Source organism: Entelurus aequoreus, linkage group LG05 (assembly GCF_033978785.1).
Source record: "Entelurus aequoreus isolate RoL-2023_Sb linkage group LG05, RoL_Eaeq_v1.1, whole genome shotgun sequence".
NCBI classification, from domain to species: Eukaryota; Metazoa; Chordata; class Actinopteri; order Syngnathiformes; family Syngnathidae; genus Entelurus; species Entelurus aequoreus.
This window is the reverse complement of record NC_084735.1, coordinates 13181410-13204971: the sequence shown is the minus strand read 5'-3', so window position 1 is coordinate 13204971 and position 23562 is coordinate 13181410. Positions and strand designations below refer to the sequence as shown.

The 23562-nt window shown below is 32.1% G+C and overlaps 1 protein-coding gene across 1 annotated transcript in view; it reads left to right on the top strand.

The window, feature by feature from the left end:
* The first annotated feature begins 10737 nt into the window (after positions 1 to 10737).
* The window catches only part of slco2b1 (solute carrier organic anion transporter family, member 2B1), a 26939-nt gene continuing 14114 nt past the window's right edge, over positions 10738 to 23562 (top strand). The window contains 1 exon segment of the mRNA XM_062047132.1: positions 10738 to 10805. The gene's annotated coding sequence lies outside the window, so the exon portion shown is untranslated.

Genomic DNA, 23562 nt, shown 5'->3' with positions numbered 1-23562 from the left:
TATATACATAACATGTAGATACATAACATGTAGCTACGCAACATGTAGATTCATAACATGTAGATACGTAACATGTAGATACGTAACATGTAGATATGTAACATGTAGATACATAACATGTACATACTTAACATGTAGATACGTAACACATACATACGTAACACGTAAACACGTAACACGTAGATACATAACACGTAGAAAAGTAACACGTAGATACGTAACACGTAGATACATAACACGTAGAAAAGTAACACGTAGATACGTAACACGTAGCTCCGTAACACGTAGATACGTAGCACGTAGATACGTAACACGTACATACGTAACACGTACATACAACACGTACATACGTAACATAGATACATAACACGTAAATACGTAACACGTAGATACGTAACACGTACATACGTAACGTAGATACGTAACATAGATACATAACACGTAGATATGTAACATGTAGATACGTAACACGTAAATACGTAACACGTAGATACGCAACACGTAAATACGTAACACGTAGATACATAACACGTAGATACGTTACACGTAGATACATAACACGTAGATACATAACACGTAGATACGTAACACGTAGATACGTAACATGTAGACACATAACATGTAGATACATAACACGTAGATATGTAACATGTAGATACGTAACACGTAGATACGTAACATGTAGACACATAACATGTAGATACATAACATGTAGATATGTAACATGTAGATACGTAACACGTAGATACGTAACATGTAGACACATAACATGTAGATACATAACACATATATACTTTACAGGTAGATACATTACACGTAGATACATTACACGTAGATACGTTACACGTAGAAACATTACACGTAGATACGCAACACGTAGATACGTAACATGTAGATACGTAACATGTAGATGCTAATAGCTAATATCTATGCTAATGCTAATAAATGCTAATATATATGCTAATGCTAATAACCACTAGGCCACTGACCTACTCAGTGGCCTAGTGGTTAGAGTGTCCGCCCTGAGATGGGTAGGTTGTGAGTTCAAACCCCGGCCGAGTCATACCAAAGACTATAAAAATGGGAGCCATTACCTCCCTGCTTGGCACTCAGCATCAAGGCTTGGAATTGGGGGCTACATCACCAAAAATTATTCCTGGGCACGGCCACCGCTGCTGCTCACTGCTCCCCTCACCTCCCAGGGGGTGATCAAGGGTGATGGGTCAAATGCAGAGGACAAATTTCACCACACCTAGTGTGTGTGTGACTATCATTGGTACTTTAACTTTACTTAATAGCGCACCACCTTAGCTCACCCTTTAGAGCACCGCTGTAACTTCCTGGCCCTAAACCTGCAGAACATAGTTCTTCTCAGGTTGTTTAAATGTTCACTATTGTCTGACACTTTATGAAGCAGCATATTTGGAGTCTTATTGTGAAGGAGTCTTATTGTGAAGGGCTCTATTTAGTGTCTCCCTGCTGATCCCTGGCAGCACCTGTGGTCTCCAGGGTGCAAAGTGCAAGGTGGGCCACTTTAAAGGAGTCAGCCACTAATCCTTGCTGTGTAAGTGAGTTCATGGAGCAAGTGAAAACAGGAGGTTGATCTCCTAATCCCTCAAACGCTACTTGAACAACTCCATCTCTCAAATCCTAATCCCTCAAACGTTACTTGAACAACTCCATCACTCAGTCTTCATGGCTCTAAATACACTTTTTTCTCAGACTTATCAGACTTTGGGGGCCCAATAAAACAAACTGATGGAGGAGGATTTGTTATACATCACATTGCATTGTGTGTGTGTGTGTGTGTGTGTGTGTGTGTGTGTGTGTGTGTGTGTGTGTGTGTGTGTGTGTGTGTGTGTGTGTGTGTGTGTGTGTGTGTGTGTGTGTGTGTGTGTGTGTGTGTGTGTGTGTGTGTGTGTGTGTGTAGCATGTGAAAGAGATTAAGTTTCCTAATGTTGATGTGGATTCTGGACTTCATTTCCATGATTACTTCATGTTCACTCACATGCTCAACATTATACTTATTTTTTTAAATCTTTTGTTTATTTTGTTTTTATTTCATTTTTTTATTTTTTTTTAATCTTGTCTTTACTTTTTTATAATTTCTTTTTTGTTGATCTTTTCTTTACTTTTTATGTTTTCTTAAATGTTTTCTTTATTTTTTTCACTTTTTGTCTTTTCTTTACTTTTTTATATTTTCTTGTTTGTTTATCTTTTCTTTACCTTTTATCTTTTCTTAACTTTTTTCTTTAGTTTTTTTATTTTTTTACTTTGACTTTTCTTTAATTTTTATGTTTTTTTTCATCTTCTTTACTTTTTTAATATTTTCTTTAGTTTTTAATCTTTTTTACTTTTTCTTATCTTTTTTACTTTTTAAAAATATTTTCTTCACTTTATTATTTAATTGTATTATTATTTATTATTTATTTAATTCTTATTTATCTTTTCTTAACTTGTTTAATATTTTCTTAACTTTTTTCTTTACTTCATTTTTATTTTTTTGACTTTTTAAATACTTTTTTTTTACTTTTTATATTTTTTGTCTTTCCTTTTTAATTGTTTATTTCTTTTCTTTACTTTTTATGTTTTCTTTTTTATCTTCTCTACTTTCTAAATATTTTCTTTAGTTTTTAATCTTTTTTAATTTTTCTTATCTTTTTTTAACTTTTTTATCTTTTCTTTTTTGTTGATCTTTTCTTCACTTTTTTATTATTTTCTTAACTTTTTAATATTTTTTTCTTTTTATATTTTTTCTTTACTTTTTTTACTTTTCTTCAATTGTTATCTTTTCTTTACTTTTTATGTTTTCTTTTTCATCTTTACTTTTTAATATTTTCTTTAGTTTGTAATCTTTTTTACTTGTTCTTATCTTTCTTTTTTTTTTAACTTTTTTTTGTTTTCTTCTCTTTATTATCTTTACTTTTTTATCTTTTCTGTTTGTCATTTCTTATTTTATTTTTCCCTCACTTTTTGTCTTATGTTGACTTTTTTAATATTTTCTTTCCTTTTTAATATTTTCTTTGTTGTTTATCTTGTCTTTTTATCTTTAAAATAAATGTATGTGTGTATATATATAGTAACATACATATATATATATATATATATATATATATATATATATATATATATATATATATATATATATATATATATATATATATATATGTATATATATATGTATATGTATATGGCGAAGTTGGTAGAGTGGCCGTGCCAGTAATCGGAGGGTTGCTGGTTACTGGGGTTCAATTCCCACCTTATACCATCCTAGTCATGTCCGTTGTGTCCTTGGGCAAGACACTTCACCTTTGCTCCTGATGGCTGCTGGTTAGCGCCTTGCATGGCAGCTCCCGCCATCAGTGTGTGAATGTGTGTGTGAATGGGTGAATGTGGAAATACTGTCAAAGCGCTTTGAGTACCTTGAAGGTAGAAAAGCGCTATACAAGTATAACCCATTTATCATTAATTATCATTTATATATATATATATTTGTATATATATATGTATATATATATATGTATGTATGTATGTATATATATATATATATATATATATATATATATATATATATATATATATATATATATATATATATATATATATATATATATAAATGTGTGTGTGTGTGTGTGTGTGTGTGTGTGTGTGTGTATATGTAAGTATAAATACAGTGTTTTGACAATCCTCCATTTTTGACTATAAAAATGCATTTGTGTAAAAATGTTGTAAGTCATGCAAGCAAATCATTGACTGCAATTATCCACGATTAATTAAAATACAAAAATGAGATTAATCCCATTGGAAAAATGAATGGTTTGACAGCACGATTAGTGAGAAAAGCAAGCAGGGAGTTTGATGTGGCAGCACCATCTTGTGGCAGAACTCAGTACTGCGCCTTCCTCTGGCATGTGGAATGTCAGCGTGACAAAAGTACAGGTTAGTTTTTAGTTTTCCTTTATCTTTTATTTTTTATTTTCATCATTTTTCCGACACTATTGCCAACTCCAACTGTCTTTTGGCCTAAAAACCAAAATAAATCGAGTGGATTAATAACTTGGAATGTCATGTTTTATCATCAATGCTAATAAATAACATTTTCCATCAATACAATGCAAATATCATTGACATGCTTTATTGGATTATGGATCATAAATACTAATAACCATAAACAAAGTGGAAACAGGTGTAATGGAACGTTTCATTGTTGACTAATAAAAAAAAAAAAAATTTAAAACCATTATTGCTCAAAAGATAATAATGCATTAAAGTCCATGTTAGGTATTACTGACCTATTTAAGGCCCCAATGACTTTCCATCAAATATTTTTTGGGCGAAAACATTGCAAATTTTGTGTGTTTGCCATGAAAAATAAAATTTTTCTGTAACAAAAAGGGCATAAAACAAACAAAAAAAATTACAAAATGTTTAATTGATGGATAGATCTGAAGTTGATCTAGAGATTTAAGTGTTAAAAGTATGTAAAAAAAAAAAAATGGTATGACTTATTTTTAACACTTTTATGATTTTGTGGTCCCCCAAAATTTTAGCTTTTTTGGTGTGTTTTTTTTTTTAACTCATTGCAAAAAAAAAAATAACAAGTTGAAATCAATGTTATGAATTACAATTACTTTACATCAAATATTTTTGGGGGAAATATTGCAAAAAACAATATGAACAAATATGAACTTTCTACTCCTATTACCACCCAGCTCAGGAACTACACTCACACTCTCTGACACACTCATCATCCACAAGACCCAGGATAGCCCAGTGTTTAAAACTGTTGACTCAGATTGAAGGGTACTGGGTTTTAATCCCGGTCAGAGTGACAGTATTTTTGCTCCACCTCTATCTTACTTTCCTGAGCCAGGAGTCCTCGATTACATTAGTGTATGGAACAAAATATTTTCTTCACAAGACCCAGGATAGCCCATTGGTTAAGACTGTTGACTCGGAATGAAGAGTGCTCTTTTCAAACCCAACTCTGGTTGACAGTTTTTTGTTCCACCTCCATCAATCTTTACTGAGCATGATGTCCTTGATTACATTTGTGTATGGAACAAAATCTTGGCTTCACGAGACCCAGGATAGCCCAGTGTTTAAGACTGTTGATTAGGAAAGTAGTGCGCTGGGTTCAAATCCCACTCTTGGTTGACAGTATTTTGTTCCAACTCCATCATACTTTACTGAGCATTGCATTTGTATATGGAACAAAATATTTGCTTCACGAAACCCAGGATAGCCCAGTGTTTAAAACTGTTGACTCAGATTGAAGGGTACTGGGTTTTAATCCCGGTCAGAGTGACAGTATTTTTGCTCCACCTCTATCATACTTTCCTGAGCCAGGAGTCCTCGATTACATTAGTGTATGGAACAAAATATTTAGTTCACAAGACCCAGGATAGCCATTGGTTAAGACTGTTGACTCGGAATGAAGAGTGCTCTTTTCAAACCCAACTCTGGTTGACAGTTTTTTGTTCCACCTCCATCAATCTTTACTGAGCATGATGTCCTTGATTACATTTGTGTATGGAACAAAATCTTGGCTTCACGAGACCCAGGATAGCCCAGTGTTTAAGACTGTTGATTAGGAAAGTAGTGCGCTGGGTTCAAATCCCACTCTTGGTTGACAGTATTTTGTTCCAACTCCATCATACTTTACTGAGCATTGCATTTGTATATGGAACAAAATATTTGCTTCACGAAACCCAGGATAGCCCAGTGATTAAAACTGTTGACTAGGAATTAAGGGTGCTGGGTTCGTACGAAGGTCCTGGGTTCGATCCTACGCTTGGGATCTTTCTGTGTGGAGTTTGCATGTTCTCCCACCTCCATAAACATGCACCTGGGGATAGGCCCCTCCCACCATCTAAATACGAAAAAAAAAAAAACACATAGTCACCTTTACTTTACACTCTTTTATTCCAATACACTGTGGCAACGCTTCCTGAGGCTAAGCCAATCAGTGGCCATGATACTGAACAGTGCACGCTCTGATTGGCCTGGTCTCATCAGGCTAGCCAATACTACTGTAAAATTCATATTTTTTAATGTTTATTTAGCCTTTTTACTGCTTAATTTAGGGGACTGTGTTAGAGTTAATGCTTTAAAAAAATAATAATAATAATTGCAACGTGATGAGTGACGACTTTAATATGAAAAGGGAAACTACAAACTAATAAAATCTTCAGAATTAAACTAAAAAACATTGACTTTGGTTTTTAAAGTTTGCTTTAGTGTTCTCGTATAAGACGCAGTCTCGTTGACCATTTATTCAAACACAAGAAAAGGGAAAAAATAAAATCAAATGTAGTAATTGTTTCTGTACATATTAGTAGACTAACTGACATTTTTCTCTGTACATGTAGTGTCACAAAATGTCCAGGAGAGGGCGACTCCCGTCCGTTTTAGAGACTTGCCCACACCGAATCTAATCCGACAGATCTTTTGAACATATCAACGCTATTATTTATCCTTTTTAAGCATGTCTGACAAATGTAACTTGTTACAAACAATTTACGACACTGCTTCTAGGTTACTTTCTGTAAGACGGCAACAGATTAATGCATAAAAAAGAAATATGTCCAATTTGTTCCCAGAGGAAGATAGGCGGTGATTTTACAGGAAGTGACCTAGCGGAAGTAAAATCAAACAGGTGTTTAGCGTCATAGACATGGTTTTTTTTCAAGTTTAAAGTCAACCTTTATTGCAAAGCTTTACACGCCTGATTGGTGTCATAAAGGATGGACAATCAACTGTAAAAGAACCCATAGAGTCTTGCAAACCGTCATAGACATGTTCTAAGGGTACGCAGCATGGAGCGCTACTGCCTACTGGCGCTGACGAGACGCGGGGCCGCCATCTTGGAGTGGTGATCCGCTCCAGTCAGTGCAATTCATTTGGCAGGAGCAATGAACTGTCAGCGCATTTAGTTCATTTTACCTCACTGAATACCAATGGTTTTCACGTGTAGCTATGATAAATGACCCATGTTTTATTATTCATAGTTTGCTTAACAGTAATAGAATATTCTTATTTGCTATAAGTGACCAGACGTCTGAGATCAAAACTGGGAATCCCAGAGAAGGGGGAACAAAAACGGTTAGCGAATTAGCGGTGAACATGGCCAACTTTGCAGGTGAGTTGTCGTCTTTCTCCTGTGATCCTTTCCCCTGCAAGACAGGTGCGACCAACAGGTGTTGTGCCAAAAATGTGTTAAAGCTGCACTGCTGGGACTGATTATGTAATAATCGGACACAGACCTTGACGCCTCTCTCTTTTCTTTATTTTTTAGTGACTTGTACACAATATTTTCTTTATTTTTAGTGACTTGTACACCATATTTTCTTTATTTTTTTAGTGTCTTATACACCATATCTTGTTTATTTTTAGTGACTTTTACAGCATATTTTCTTTATTTTTAGTGACTTTTACACTATATTTTTTTAGTGTCTTATACACCATATTTTGTTTATTTTTAGTGACTTTTACACCATATTTTCTTTATTTTTTTAGTGACTTTTACACCATATTTTCTTTATTTTTTGTATGACTTGTACACCATAATTTCTTTATTTTTTTAGTGACTTGTACAGCATATTTTCTTTATTTTTTGGTGACTTGTACACAATATTTTCTTTATTTTTTAGTGACTTGTACACAATATTTTCTTTATTTTTAGTGACTTTTACGCCATAATTTCTCTATTTTTTTAGTGTCTTATACACCATATTTTGTTTATTTTTAGTGACTTTTACACCATATTTTCGTTTATTTTTTTAGTGACTTTTACACCATATTTTCTTTATTTTTTTAGTGACTTTTACACCATATTTTCTTTATTTTTTGTGTGACTTGTACACCATATTTTCTTTATTTTTTAGTGACTTGTACAGCATATTTTCTTTATTTTTTAGTGACTTTTACAGCATATTTTCTTTATTTTTTGGTGACTTGTACACAATATTTTCTTTATTTTTTAGTGACTTGTGCACAATATTTTCTTTATTTTTAGTGACTTTTACACCATATTTTCTTTATTTTTTAGTGACTTATACACCATATTTAGTTTATTTTTAGTGACTTTTACACCATATTTTTGTTTATTTTTTAGTGACTTTTACACCATATTTTCTTTATTTTTTAGTGAGTTTTACACCATATTTTCTTTATTTTTTGTGTGACTTGTACTCAATATTTTCTTTATTTTTAGTGACTTGTACAGCATGTTTTTTTGTTTTTTTTAGTGACTTTTACAGCATATTTTCTTTATTTCTTGGTGACTTGTACACAATATGTTCTTTATTTTTTAGTGACTTGTACACAATATTTTCTTTATTTTTAGTGACTTTTACACCATATTTTCTTTATTTTTTAGTGACTTATACACCCTATTTTGTTTATTTTTAATGACTTTTACACCATATTTTAGTTAATTTTTTTATTGGAACGATGTGTGTTGGAATTATTTACACCTTTTATAGTGTCCGAAACATGAAAGAGTTGGTAAAGGACTGTAGTTTGATCGGTATGTGCTAAAAACCTATTTCCTGTGTAAAAAAAAAAAAAGAAAGCTAAATGCAATATTAACTGGTATTGCAAAAAGACGGTTAAAAAAAACAGGTGAAAAGTGATAGGTAAAAGTTGCAATGTAGACTCTAATGACACAAAGTTACTGTTTTTTTATTTTTTTATTTAAAACTGTCATAGCTCAAAAAATAATAATGAATCAAAGTCAATGTTGTTATGAATTATTGACATATTCAAGGCTCCAATTACGTCACATCATTCATTCATTCGTTACCATGAATTACCGACTTAAACAACTTGAAAAACTTATTGGGGTGTTACCATTTAGTGGTCAATTGTACGGAATATGTACTGTACTGTGCAATCTACTAATAAAAGTTTCAATCAATCAATCTAATATTACAGTTTGAAATATTTTTTGGGGGGAAATAATTCCTGTTTTGTGTTTTTTGCCAGATCAAAAGAAGTTTTCGACCAAAAGGGCATGAAAAAAATTATTGACACATCTGAAGTTGATCTGGAGATTTAAGTGTTAAAAGTAAAAACAAATAAAACAAAAACAATTGCACGACTTATAGATGCCCCAAAACTGTTGTGGGATTTTTTTTTTAACTGTCAATGCTAAAAAATGACAATGAATTAGAATCAATGTTATGAATTATAGACATATTTATTAACCTCTTAAGGCCCAAGCTGTTTGTTTACATGCTTTTCTTTATTTATTTTTGCTATTTGGGTTTATTGGACCCTAATTAGAATAAAAACTAAGAATCATCTTTTGATATGATGTACTTAGTCCATAAGTACACACACGTGTACTTCATGTTTAGTGACACACTAATTCTTATTTTTACACTTTGTTTCCCCCAAATTGCATTGTATGTTATACTCTTCTGACACCACCAGATGGCAGTATAAGTGTCCACATAAGCGGCCATAGGACCCCAATTCAGTTGTGTACACAATTTTGGAAATAAGAGCTAAAAGGTGCTGTCCACGCATGTGGCCACTAAGCCTTTAGAGGTTTTAAGGCACAAATGACTTCATTATCAAAGCAGCACACCTGTCCCAAACCTGACATCACAACATGGTAAATGTTTATTATAATCAAATGACAGCAGTCATTTACATGAGATTATTTTCCAATGTAGATGATTTTACCCACTTACAATGAAAATAACCAACAAAATCAGGTTTTTCTTGATCTATGTACTAGTTTGGCATGTCTGGGCGGGGGTCCAGCTTTGGAAAGAGCGTGTACCCCTTTCAGAGATTACATTTAGTTTCCCTTAAAACATTCACATGTTGCACAATGAGATGTAAACATGGGGTTAAGTGTACATTCCTGTAACTTTCGGTCTATAAACTATACTTTTAATGTCATTTAGTAACATCATTTCATCATTAATATTCACAAATGAACATGCTTCATACATGACAGTAGAATAAGCACACATCTGATGGAGAGTAATCGTTTAAAGACCTGGAATTTACACATAATGTGTAGTGTTGGAGTTGTGCGCAGAGAGCGCACACCGTAGGGGAAACATTGTGTGTATATATGTATGTATGAATGTATGTACATATCTAAGTACTGTATGTATATATTGTATGTATGAATGTATGTACATATCTAAGTATTGTATGTATATATTCAAATTAATTTGTGTTTGTTTGCACAGTTACACACACATTTCTCTCCAGAAAAGACAGCCGTAGTCTTCATCTTCTTCATCAAAGTGCTGCCACTCGCAATTTTCTTTGGCCCCATGATGGTTTTGTACTTAATAATTTAAAAAAAGTGCAAAAACTGAGTGGAATTCTTTAACCACTTTTTTTTTAGGAGCAAGGCTTGAGTGTACAAAAACCAAGACCATTTTTGGGGCACTTTTTGCAAACATTCGATAGGTCGCAGTACGAAATGCAAAGGTGTTGCTCAAGCCTTTGTTGTTGTTGTTGTTGTTGTTGTTGTTGTTGTTGTTGTTGTTGTTGTTGTGAGACAGAAGCAGTTGCTTGTTTGATTCCAAAGCAAATGTTGGATTCCTGTTGTGTCCAACATTCCACAACAACTTTCAACTTGTAACTTTTGACGTGTGCTCTCTCGTCCACTTCCTGTCTCCCTTCTGCAGCAAGGTTCAGATTCCAGCTGCCCCCCCCCCCCCCACCCCTCCTCTTCCTCCTCTTCCTCATCCTTCCTCTGGTGGAGTGGAAAGTTAGCAGAATCAAACTGCGGCTCTTCCTCCTCTTCCTCCTCCTCATCATCATCGTCACAGTAAGTTTATATCTTTTCTTGCTCTCTTTCTGTCGCCTCATACATTCCTACAAGTACTCACTGTACTTACATGAGTATGCACTTACATGAGTATGTACTTACATGAGTATGCACTTACATGAGTCTGCACTTACATGAGTATGTACCAACATGAGTATGTACCAACATGAGTATGCACTTACATGAGTATGCACTTACATGAATATGCACTTACATGAGTATTTACCTACATGAGTATTTACTAACATGAGTATGCACTTACATGAGTATGCACTTACATGAGTATTTACCTACATGAGTATTTACTAACATGAGTATGCACTTACATGAGTATTTACCTACATGAGTATTTACTAACATGAGTATGCACTTACATGAGTATGCACTTACATGAGTATTTACCTACATGAGTATTCACTAACATGAGTATGCACTTACATGAGTATTCACTTACATGAGTATGTACAGTATGTACCAACATGAGTACGTACCAACATGAGTATGCACTTACATGAGTATGCACTTACATGAGTATGTATCAACATGAGTATGTACTTACATGAGTCTGCACTTACATGAGTATGTACCAACATGAGTATTTACTAGCATGAGTATGCACTTACATGAGTATGTACAGTATGTACCAACATGAGTATATACCAACATGAGTCTGCACTTACATGAGTATGTACTTACATGAGTATGCACTTACATGAGTATGCACTTACATGAGTATGTATGTACCAACATGAGTACGTACCAACATGAGTATGCACTTACATGAGAATGTATCAACATGAGTATGTACTAGCATGAGTATGCACTCACATGAGTATGCACTCACATGAGTATGCACTTACATGAGTATTTACTAACATGAGTATGCACTTACATGAGTATGCACTTACATGAGTATTTACCTACATGAGTATGTACTAGCATGAGTATGCACTTACATGAGTATGTACCAACATGAGTATGTACCAACATGAGTATGTACTAGCATGAGTATGCACCTACATGAGTATTTACCTACATGAGTATTTACGAGTATGCACTTACATGAGTATGCACTTACATGAATATGTACAGTATGTACCAACATGAGTACGTACCAACATGAGTATGCACTTACATGAGTATGCACTATCATGAGTCTGCACTTACATGAGTATGTACTTACATGAGTCTGCACTTACATGAGTATGTACCAACATGAGTATGTATGTACCAACATGAGTACATACCAACATGAGTATGCACTTACATGAGTATGTATCAACATGAGTATGTACTAGCATGAGTATGCACTCACATGAGTATGTACTCACTTGAGTGTGCACTTACATGAGTATGCACTTACATGAGTACGCACTTACATGAGTATTTACTAACATGAGTATGTACAGTATGTACCAACATGAGTACGTACCAACATGAGTATGCACTTACATGAGTATGCACTTACATGAGTATGTATCAACATGAGTATGTACTTACATGAGTCTGCACTTACATGAGTATGTACCAACATGAGTACTTACTAGCATGAGTATGCACTTACATGAGTATGTACAGTATGTACCAACATGAGTATATACCAACATGAGTCTGCACTTACATGAGTATGTACTTACATGAGTATGCACTTACATGAGTATGCACTTACATGAGTATGTATGTACCAACATGAGTACGTACCAACATGAGTATGCACTTACATGAGAATGTATCAACATGAGTATGTACTAGCATGAGTATGCACTCACATGAGTATGCACTCACATGAGTATGCACTTACAGGAGTATTTACTAACATGAGTATGCACTTACATGAGTATGCACTTACATGAGTATTTACCTACATGAGTATGTACTAGCATGAGTATGCACTTACATGAGTATGTACCAACATGAGTATGTACCAACATGAGTATGTACTAGCATGAGTATGCACCTACATGAGTATTTACCTACATGAGTATTTACGAGTATGCACTTACATGAGTATGCACTTACATGAATATGTACAGTATGTACCAACATGAGTACGTACCAACATGAGTATGCACTTACATGAGTATGCACTAACATGAGTCTGCACTTACATGAGTATGTACTTACATGAGTCTGCACTTACATGAGTATGTACCAACATGAGTATGTATGTACCAACATGAGTACATACCAACATGAGTATGCACTTACATGAGTATGTATCAACATGAGTATGTACTAGCATGGGTATGCACTCACATGAGTATGTACTCACTTGAGTGTGCACTTACATGAGTATGCACTTACATGAGTATGCACTTACATGAGTATTTACTAACATGAGTATGTACAGTATGTACCAACATGAGTACGTACCAACATGAGTATGCACTTACATGAGTATGCACTTACATGAGTATGTATCAACATGAGTATGTACTTACATGAGTCTGCACTTACATGAGTATGCACCAACATGAGTATTTACTAGCATGAGTATGCACTTACATGAGTATGTACAGTATGTACCAACATGAGTATATACCAACATGAGTCTGCACTTACATGAGTATGTACTTACATGAGTATGCACTTACATGAGTATGCACTTACATGAGTATGTATGTACCAACATGAGTACGTACCAACATGAGTATGCACTTACATGAGAATGTATCAACATGAGTATGTACTAGCATGAGTATGCACTCACATGAGTATGCACTCACATGAGTATGCACTTACATTAGTATTTGCTAACATGAGTATGCACTTACATGAGTATGCACTTACATGAGTATTTACCTACATGAGTATGTACTAGCATGAGTATGCACTTACATGAGTATGTACCAACATGAGTATGTACCAACATGAGTATGTACTAGCATGAGTATGCACCTACATGAGTATTTACCTACATGAGTATTTACGAGTATGCACTTACATGAGTATGCACTTACATGAATATGTACAGTATGTACCAACATGAGTACGTACCAACATGAGTATGCACTTACATGAGTATGCACTAACATGAGTCTGCACTTACATGAGTATGTACTTACAAGAGTATGCACATACATGAGTATGTATCAACATGAGTATGTACTAGCATGAGTATGCACTCACATGAGTATGTACTGACTTGAGTGTGCACTTACATGAGTATGCACTTACATGAGTATGCACTTACATGAGTATGCACTTACATGAGTATTTACTAACATGAGTATGTACTTACATGAGTATGCACTTACATGAGTATGTACCAACATGAGTATGTACCAACATGAATATGTACTAGCATGAGTATGTACTAGCATGAGTATGCACTTACATGAATATGCACTTACATGAGTATGCACTTACATGAGTATGTACCAACATGAGTATGTACTAGCATGAGTATGCACTTACATGAGTATTTACCTACATGAGTATGTACTAGCATGAGTATGCACTTACATGAGTATGTACCAACATGAGTATGTACCAACATGAGTATGCACTTACATGAGTATTTACCTACATGAGTATATACTAGCATGAGTATGCACTTACATGAGTATGCACTTACATGAGTATGTACTTACATGAGTATGCACTTACATGAGTATGTACCAACATGAGTATGTACTAGCATGAGTATGCACTTACATTAGTATTTACCTACATGAGTATTTACAAGTATGCACTTACATGAGTATGCACTTACATGAGTATGCACTTACATGAGTATGTACAGTATGTACCAACATGAGTATGCACTTACATGAGTATGCACTTACATGAGTCTGCACTAACATGAGTCTGCACTTACATGAGTATGTACTTACATGAGTCTGCACTTACATGAGTATGTACTTACACGAGTATGTATGTACCAACATGAGTACGTACCAACATGAGTATGCACTTACATGAGTATGTATCAACATGAGTATGTACTAGCAAGAGTATGCACTCACATGAGTAGGTACTCACATGAGAATGCACTTACATGAGTATGCACTTACATGAGTATGCACTTACATGAGTAGGTACCAACATGAGTATGCACTTACATGAGTATGCACTTACATGAGTATGTATGTACCAACATGAGTATGTACCAACATGAGTATGTACCAACATGAGTATGCACTTACATGAGTATGCACTGACAAGAGTAAGTACAGTATGTACCAACATGAGTATGTACCAACATGAGTATGCCCTCACATGAGTATGCACTTACATGAGTATTTACCTACATGAGTATTTACTAACATGAGTATGTACTCGCATGAGTATGTACTCACGAGTATTTACTCACATGAGTATGTACTCGCATGAGTATGTACTCACGAGTATTTACTCACATGAATATGTACTCACATGAGTATGTACTCACATGAGTATGTACTCGCATGAGTATGTACTCACAAGTATTTACTCACATGAATATGTACTCGCATGAGTATGTACTCACAAGTATTTACTCACATGAGTATGTACTCGCATGAGTATGTACTCACAAGTATTTACTCACATGAGTATGTACTCGCATGAGTATGTACTCACGAGTATTTACACACATGAATATGTACTCACATGAGTATGTACTCACATGAGTATGTACTCGCATGAGTATGTACTCACGAGTATTTACTCACATGAATATGTACTCGCATGAGTATGTACTCACAAGTATTTACTCACATGAGTATGTACTCGCATGAGTATGTACTCACGAGTATTTACTCACATGAATATGTACTCGCATGAGTACGTACTCACATGAGTATGTACTCACATGAGTATTTACCCACATGAGTATTTACCCACATGAGTATTTACCAGCATCAGTATGCACTTACATGAGTATTTACTATAAGTAGGTACCTACATGAGTATTTGCCAACATGAGTATGTACTTACCTGAGTATTTACTAACACAAGTACACACTTACATGAGTATTTATTTACGAGTATGTACTTACTTGACTATTTACGAGTATATATTTACATGAGTATTTACAAACAGAAGTATACACTTGAATAAGTATTTACTAACACGACTATGTACTTACACAAGTATTTACTAACACAATTATTCACCTAAATGAGTATTTATAAACACGAGTATACACTTGCATAAGTATTTATTAACACGAGTATGTACTTACACAAGTATTTACTAACATGAGTATACACTTACATGAGTATTTACTAACACAAGAAATTGCCAACATGAGTATTCACTAACACAAGTATACACTTACATGAGTATTTACTAACACAAGTATACACTTACATGAGTATTTACTAACATGAGTATTTACTGACACAAGTATACACTTACATGAGTATTTACTAACACAAGTATACACTTACATGAGTATTTACTAACATGAGTATTTACTGACACAAGTATACACTTACATGAGTATTTACTAACACAAGTTTACACTTACATGAGTATTTACTAACATGAGTATTTACTAACACAAGTATACACTTACATGAGTATTTACTAAGATGAGTATTTACTCAAATGAGTTTCCACTTACACAAGTATTTACTTACATGTAGGGATGAGAATTGATAAGATTTGTCTCGTTCCGATCCCACTTTCGATTCTGCTTAACGATTCGACTCCTTAACGGTTCTCTTATCGATTCTTATTTGTTAAAAAAAAGAGGTTTAAGGCTGGATCAGCATCAATTTAGTTTAGTTTAGAGGTCACATGACCTCACAAAGTGAGGTCTCGAGAGGCACATACTTAGTATAGAATAAAAAAATAGTTTTGTGTAAGTAAATGTTCCTATGTAGAATTTAATCATGTGCAAATGACAGAAGAATGCAACATGTGATTTGAACTCATTCCATGCAAATATGTCATGTCATCAATGCACTTGTACACAATATTTTCTTTATTTTTAGTGACTTGTACAGCATATTTTCTTTATTTTTAGTGACTTTTACACCATATTTTTGTTTATTTATTTAGTGACTTTTACAGCATACTTTTTTAATTTTTTGTGTGACTTGAACACCATATTTTCTTTATTTTTTAGTTACTTGTACAGCATATTGTCTTTATTTTTAGTGACTTTTACAGCATATTTTCTTTATTTTTAGTGACTTTTACACCATGTTTTATTTATTCTTTAGTGACTTTTACACCATATTTTTTTATTTTTTGTGTGACTTGTACACCATATTTTGTTTATTTTTTAGTGACTTGTACAGCAAATTGTCTTTATTTTTTAGTGACTTGTACGGCATACTGACTTTATTTTTTAGTGACTTTTACAGCATATTTTCTTTATTTTTTAGTGACTTTTACAGCAGATTTTCTTTATTTTTTAGTGACTTTTACAGCATATTTTCTTTATTTTTTAGTGACATGTACACAATATTTTCTTTATTTTTTAGTGACTTTTACACCATATTTTCGTTTATTTTTTTAGTGACTTTTACACCATATTTTTTTTATTTTTTGTGTGACTTGTACACCATATTTTCTTCATTTTTTAGTGACTTGTACACCCTATTTTTGTTTATTTATTTAGTGACTTTTACAGCATATTTTTTACATTTTTTGTGTGACTTGAACACCATATTTTCTTTATTTTTTAGTTACTTGTACAGCATATTGTCTTTATTTTTAGTGACTTTTACAGCATATTTTCTTTATTTTTAGTGACTTTTACACCATATTTTATTTATTCTTTAGTGACTTTTACACCATATTTTTTTTATTTTTGTGTGACTTGTACACCATATTTTGTTTATTTTTTAGTGACTTGTACAGCAAATTGTCTTTATTTTTTAGTGACTTGTACAGCATACTGTCTTTATTTTTTAGTGACTTTTACAGCATATTTTCTTTATTTTTTAGTGACTTTTACAGCAGATTTTCTTTATTTTTTAGTGACTTTTACAGCATATTTTCTTTATTTTTTAGTGATTGTACACAATATTTTCTTTATTTTTTAGTGACTTTTACACCATATTTTCGTTGATTTTTTTAGTGACTTTTACACAATATTTTTTTTATTTTTTGTGTGACTTGTACACCATATTTTCTTCATTTTTTAGTGACTTGTACACCATATTTTTTTAATTTTTTGTGTGACTTGTACACCATATTTTCTTCATTTTTTTAGTGACTTGTACACCATATTTTTGTTTATTTATTTAGTGACTTTTACAGCATATTTTTTTAATTTTTTGTGTGACTTGAACACCATATTTTCTTTATTTTTTAGTTACTTGTACAGCATATTGTCTTTATTTTTAGTGACTTTTACAGCATATTTTCTTTATTTTTAGTAAATTTTACACCATATTTTATTTATTCTTTAGTGACTTTTACACCATATTTTTTTTATTTTTTGTGTGACTTGTACACCATATTTTGTTTATTTTTTAGTGACTTGTACAGCATATTGTCTTTATTTTTTAGTGACTTGTACAGCATACTGTCTTTATTTTTTAGTGACTTTTACAGCATATTTTCTTTATTTTTTAGTGACTTTTACAGCAGATTTTCTTTATTTTTTAGTGACTTTTACAGTATATTTTCTTTATTTTTTAGTGACTTGTACACAATATTTTGTTAATTTTTTAGTGACTTTTACACCATATTTTCGTTTATTTTTTTAGTGACTTTTACACCATATTTTTTTTATTTTTTGTGTGACTTGTACACCATATTTTCTTAATTTTTTAGTGACTTGTACACCATATTTTTGTTTATTTATTTAGTGACTTTTACAGCATATTTTTTAAATTTTTTGTGTGACTTGAACACCATATTTTCTTTATTTTTTAGTTACTTGTACAGCATATTGTCTTTATTTTTAGTGACTTTTACAGCATATTTTCTTTATTTTTAGTGACTTTTACACCATATTTTATTTATTCTTAAGTGACTTTTACACCATATTTTTTTTATTTTTTGTGTGACTTGTACACCATATTTTGTTTCTTTTTTAGTGACTTGTACAGCATATTGTCTTTATTTTTTAGTGACTTGTACAGCATACTGTCTTTATTTTTTAGTGACTTTTACAGCATATTTTCTTTATTTTTTAGTGACTTTTACAGCAGATTTTCTTTATTTTTTAGTGAGTTTTACAGCAGATTTTCTTTATTTATTAGTGACTTGTACACAATATTTTCTTAATTTTTTAGTGACTTTTACACCATATTTTCGTTTATTTTTTTAGTGACTTTTACACCATTTTTTTTTTTATTTAGTGACTTTTACAGCATTTTTTTTAAATTTTTTGTGTGACTTGAACACCATATTTTTGTTTATTTATTTAGTGACTTTTACAGCATATTTTTTTAATTTTTTGTGTGACTTGAACACCATATTTTCTTTATTTTTTAGTTACTTGTACAGCATATTGTCTTTATTTTTAGTGACTTTTACAGCATATTTTCTTTATTTTTAGTGACTTTTACACCATATTTTATTTATTCTTTAGTGACTTTTACACCATATTTTTTTTATTTTTTGTGTGACTTGTACACCATATTTTGTTTATTTTTTAGTGACTTGTACAGCATATTGTCTTTATTTTTTAGTGACTTGTACAGCATACTGTCTTTATTTTTTAGTGACTTTTACAGCATATTTTCTTTATTTTTTAGTGACTTTTACAGCAGATTTTCTTTATTTTTTAGTGAGTTTTACAGCAGATTTTCTTTATTTATTAGTGACTTGTACACAATATTTTCTTAATTTTTTAGTGACTTTTACACCATATTTTCGTTTATTTTTTTAGTGACTTTTACACCATATTTTTTTTATTTATTTAGTGACTTTTACAGTATATTTTTTTAATTTTTTGTGTGACTTGAACACCATATTTTCTTTATTTTTTAGTTACTTGTACAGCATATTGTCTTTATTTTCAGTGACTTTTACAGCATATTTTCTTTATTTTTAGTGACTTTTACACCATATTTTATTTATTCTTTAGTGACTTTTACACCATATTTTTTTTATTTTTTAGTGACTTGTACAGCATATTGTCTTTATTTTTTAGTGACTTGTACAGCATACTGTCTTTATTTTTTAGTGACTTTTACAGCATATTTTCTTTATTTTTTAGTGACTTTTACAGCAGATTTTCTTTATTTTTTAGTGACTTTTACAGCATATTTTCTTTATTTTTTAGTGACTTGTACACAATATTTTCTTAATTTTTTAGTGACTTTTACACCATATTTTCGTTTATTTTTTTAGTGACTTTTACACCATATTTTTTTTATTTTTTGTGTGACTTATACACCATATTTTCTTTTTTTTAGTGACTTGTACACATTATTTTCTTTATTTTTAGTGACTTTTACACCATATTTTTGTTTATTTTTTTAGTGACTTTTACACCATTTTTATTTTTTTTGTGTAACTTATACACCATATTTTCTTTTTTTTTTAGTGACTTTTACACCATTTTTTTTGTGTGTGACTTATACACCATATTTTCTTTTTTTTTAGTGACTTGTACACAATATTTTCTTTATTTTTTAGTGACTTTTACACCATATTTTCTTTTTTTAGTGACTTGTACACAATATTTTCTTTATTTTTTAGTGACTTTTACAGCATATTTTCTTTATTATTTTAGTTACTTGTACACAATATTTTCTTTATTTTTTAGTGACTTGTACACAATATTTTCTATATTTTGAGTGACTTTTACAGCATATTCAAATGTTATGACATTCAGCTGTGTAATATGACTGAAATTAAATCTGGTGGCAGGAAAGCATGCAACTTGTCTCTGACTACAATTGAACGTTCGCCTACCGAACATCAGGAGTGTCCACTGTAGCAAAAAAGATGCAAGCTTTTGACCACAAACTTAGTTGCCGCTCGGTGACCTTCGCCTAGCGGCAGACGTGAACTGGGTCTGGCTGCCTCGGAGCCAGTCAGAATCTGTTTCTGGTGGTGAATGTCAAGGTTCAGACAAGGAGGCCAGGACCCAGTAGCAGAGTGTGATATCAACAAAGTCCAGTAGCGTTGGTGCAATCTTTTCTTGTAAAATGTAGTCAACTGTAAAGTGTTTGGTGCGCCATTTTATGATCTGACGTCACGACACATGTTGCGTAATAATGCCCCCCCCCCCCCATTCCAAGGAGTTGCTACACTCCACTCTTCAGAACCCGTTTACAATTCCCATCCCTACTTCCATGTATGTACTTGCATGAATATTTACTAACATGAGTATGTACTTGCATGAATATTTACTAACATGAGTATTTACTAACATGAGTATTACATGAATATGTACTTGCATGAATATTTCACTAACATGAGTATTACATGAGTATGTACTTGCATGAATACTTAACTAACATGTGTATTTATTTACATGCGTATTTACTAACATGAGTATTACATGGGTATTTACTTACATGAATACTTTGTGTTAGTAGTTATTTATATACGTATTTACTTACATTAGTATTTGCTCAAATGTGTGAGTATTTACTCAATGAGTATCTACTTACATGAATATGTACTTATGTGAGTACTTACTTACATGAGCACTTTCTTATGTCAGTAATTACTTATAAAAGTATTCACTTATGTGAGTATTTACCTGTACCTATGTGAATATTTACTTACATGGTTATTTACTTACATGAGTAGTTATTTAGGTGAGTATTTGCGAACATGGGTATGTACTTATATGAGTATGCACTTACATGAGTATTTACTAACATGTGTATTTATTTACATGAGTATGTACGTACACAAGTATTTACTTAACATGTATGTACTTACATAAGTATGTACTAACATGTGTATTTATTTACATGAGTATGTACTTACATGAGTATTTACTAACATGAGTATGTACTTACATGAGTATTTACTAACATGTGTATTCATTTACATGAGTATGTACTTACATGAGTATTTACTAACATGAATATGTACTTAAATGAGTATTTACTAACATGTGTATTTATTTACATGAGTATTTACTAACATGTGTATTTATTTACATGAGTATGGACTTACACTAGTATTTACTAACATGTGTATTTATTTACATGAGTATGTACTGACACGAGTATTTACTAACATGTGTATATATTTACATGAGTACGTACATACATGAGTATTTACTAACGTGTATTTATTTACATGAGTATTCACGTACATTAATATTCACTAGCATGAGTATAACATGAGTATTTACTTGCATGAGTACTTTCTTATGTCAGTAATTACTTATAAAAGTGTTTACTTATTAGAGTATTTAGCTACATGATTATTCACTTACATGAGTATATACTTTCATGAGTGTGTACTTACATGAGTATTTACTAAAATGAGTGTGTACCTATGTGACAATTTATTTACATGAGTATTTACTTACAAGAGTACTTATTCATGTGAGTATTTACTTACATGAGTACTTATTTAGGTGAGTATTTACTTACATGAGTACGTATATAGGTGAGTATGTACTTATGTAAGTACTTACTTGAGTGTATTTACTTATGAGTATTTACTTATGTGAGTATTTACTTACATGAGTACTTATTTAGGTGAGTATTTACTTACATGAGTACATACATAGGTGAGTATTTACTTATATAAGTACTTACTTGTGTGTATTTACTTATTAGTATTTACTTATGTGAGTATTTACTTACATGGACATTTTATTCTGTCAGTCATTACTTATAAAAGTATTTACTTATGTGAGTATTTACTTACATGAGTACTTATTTAGGTGAGTATTTACTTACATGAGTACATACATAGGTGAGTATTTACTTATATAAGTACTTACTTGTGTGTATTTACTTATTAGTATTTACTTATGTGAGTATTTACTTACATGGACATTTTATTCTGTCAGTCATTACTTATAAAAGTATTTACTTATGTGAGTATTTACATACATGAGTATTTACTCACATGAGTATCTACTTAGGTGAGTATTTACTTATGTAAGTACTTACTCATAGGTAAATACACACAAGTAAGTACTTCCATAAGTAAATACTCACCTAAGTAGATACTCATGTAAGTAAATACTCATGTATGTAAATACTCACATAAGTAAATACTTTTATAAGTAATGACTGACAGAATAAAATGCCCATGTAAGTAAATACTCACCTAAGTAGATACTCATGTAAGTAAATACTCACAAGTATTTACTTATTTGAGTACTTATTTAGGTGAGCATGTACTTACATGAGTATCTACATGGGTGAGTATTTATTTATGTAAGTACTTACTTGTGTGTATTTACTTATGAGTATTTACTTAGGGGAGTATTTACTTATGCAAGTACTTGTGTGTATTTACTTATGAGTATTTACTTATGTGAGTATTTACCTATGTAAGTACTTACTGTGAGTATTTGCCTCCACACTACTTGTGAGTGCTTACCTATGTAAGTACTTACTGTGAGTATTTCCCTCCACACTACTTGTGTGTACTTACCTATGTAAGTACTTACTGTGAGTATTTTCCTCTGCACTACTTGTGAGTACTTACCTATGCAAGTACTTACTGTGAGTATTTCCCTCCGCACTACTTGTGAGTACTTACCTATGCAAGTACTTACTGTGAGTATTTCCCGCCGCACTACTTGTGAGTACTTACCTATGTAAGTACTTACTGTGAGTATTTCCCTCTGCACTACTTGTGAGTACTTACCTATGTAAGTACTTACTGTGAGTATTTCCCTCTGCACTACTTGTGAGTACTTACCTATGTAAGT